Source organism: Arachis ipaensis, chromosome B06 (genome assembly GCF_000816755.2).
Source record: "Arachis ipaensis cultivar K30076 chromosome B06, Araip1.1, whole genome shotgun sequence".
NCBI lineage: Eukaryota > Viridiplantae > Streptophyta > Magnoliopsida > Fabales > Fabaceae > Arachis > Arachis ipaensis.
In genome coordinates this window covers 128,645,521-128,647,700 of record NC_029790.2, presented here as the reverse complement: position 1 = coordinate 128,647,700, position 2,180 = coordinate 128,645,521, and the positions used below count along the sequence as shown (strand labels likewise).

At 33.5% G+C, this 2,180-nt stretch overlaps 1 long non-coding RNA gene across 1 annotated transcript; it reads left to right on the top strand.

Annotated features, from left to right (window-relative positions):
• On the top strand, positions 300 to 942 carry LOC110263591. The gene is made up of 2 exons (XR_002349417.1): positions 300 to 528; positions 591 to 942. It is a non-coding gene; the product is annotated as an uncharacterized LOC110263591 (long non-coding RNA).

The following is a 2,180-nucleotide window of genomic DNA, read 5'->3' as shown; positions in this document are numbered from 1 at the left end:
TAGGAACGGGTTTAACCTAAACCTGACCCAATCCCGCTCAAGAATCCGTCCTGTAAAAGATCCGTCCTGGTGCGGGGGCGATAATTACCCGTCCTGAGTGGGTAGGGACGGAGTGGGTACCCACGAATTCGGGTAGTATTACCATCCCTAGTAGTGAATATGTTTTGTGAATTTATATTCTTCTTCATATTTATTCTATTGCATAATCTGTGATGGCTTAGTTTTATTTGCAGAGATTTAAACTAGGAGTATTTGGCACTTCTCAAATTCTAAGCTTTTTGTCTAATTAAAGGTTCAAACTTTTGAAACTCTATTGCTTTTTTCTATCCCTTTTATATGCACCACATGACTTTGACAAATAATAGTTTCGCAAAGGTTATGAAAATCAGATCGAATTGATCGGATTAATCAAAAACGGATCTTTTGACTGATTCGGTTGATCTCTGTCTTTAAAAAACCAATAAAAAACGGCTGAACTGGTAGTTAATATGTGAATCCAATGAATTGGTCCGGTTTTTTGAAGGCTTGGTTCACTGCCCAGAAACAAAAAGAAAAAAAAAAGAAGAAAACCAGACGGGCAGACACAAAAGGCTCCCTCTCCCTTCACTCTCACAATTCACAAAACCTAAACCCTATTAGAGACAACTCAGACAAGAGCAGCCCCCACCAACAGCTACCACTCACCCTTGTTAGAGATATAACCATTAGTGTTACCTTCTCCTATCAGTTTAAGCTTTTGAGATGAGTGGTTTCATAATATGGTATCAGCCAAAAGAGAGGCTCTTGCTTGAGGGGGAATGTTAGAGATGCTGATGTGTTTTTAGTTTAGTTTGGATTCAGAAGTTAGAATCCGTTGCTGATTAATGGATTAGAATTCAAACTAAATATAATTATATGCTTTGGCTCTCTTATATTCAACATGTTTAAAAATTCGTAATTGAATTGAACTTTGTTTTGTGTTAGGATTATATAATTCTTGGTTTGAGGATCTCCACTATTCAGTTTACGTGAGATGGAAGTAATATTCTTATTTTTGATTATTTGATTATTAGGTTAGAAGTTATTGTTGAATATTTTTTATTCTGATTTTTTGTTGTTGATGTGATGACACATTAGTATTATTGCTAATTATTTGATATGGACTATGCTACGTGTACACTAAAATCAGCCACCAGTATAAAATACATGCTGGAATACAAATACACATTGAAAATAAATTAAATTACACATGTATTTATACACAAATACATTGGTGGCTGATTTTAGTGGTTGATTTTGGTGTACGAATAGCATTTTTGAACTTAGAAATTTATTATTTTGTAAATTTTTAATAATAAAGTATGGATGTTGTGAAACTTTGAAGCTAGTTTAGAAATTATTAAGTTTGAATATCTAAAATTATACATTGAATTTTTAATAATTTTATTGTATATTTAATTAAACTGGTTCAACTATAATTTCACCCCTGTTAGACCATTGAACTATTGAACCAATCACTCGACCGATTTAATGACCGGTTCGGTTCTCACAACCTTGGCATGAAAGACTTATGATAATATGCTTTTGAAAGTTCTAGTTATAATTATCTTTTATGAGAAGTTAAAAAAAAGTAAAAAACGAGTCTCAAATTAGTTATTTTTAGAAATTAAGAGTCTTAACTAATATTATCCTTAAGCTTTAGCTAACTTAATTTTAATTTTATTTGGTTTTACTCGGAGATAGTCATTAGTCTCGGACAAAAAGGAACACACGAAGGAAGGAAGGAAGACAAGCATGGCGCGGAGATGAGAAAGAAGATGTTGCGGTGGTGATACCCAAAGGAGCTTTGCAAGGTTCTTTCTTGTTCACTTCCATTATTATCTTTTGCATATGATGCTTTGGTCTTCTGAAGTCTTTGGCTTTGCCATTAACTTGTCTGTTTCTAATTCTCCATAATAGTCACCATATAGTTATGAAGTATTTCATGATTATCCACTCTTGTTTGTCGATGGCTCCTCAATTATGAATTTGATTGCTTTGAATTCATTCCTATAGTTCATTTGTTAAAGAATTTATTCCAAACTATAAATTAGGCCACTCTGAGAATCATTTTCGACTATAATTTGCATCACTCCTTTCCTAGTTTTGCATTGACTGGGACATTGGGGATCCTCTTGCAGCACCCAATCATGTGGGAAATA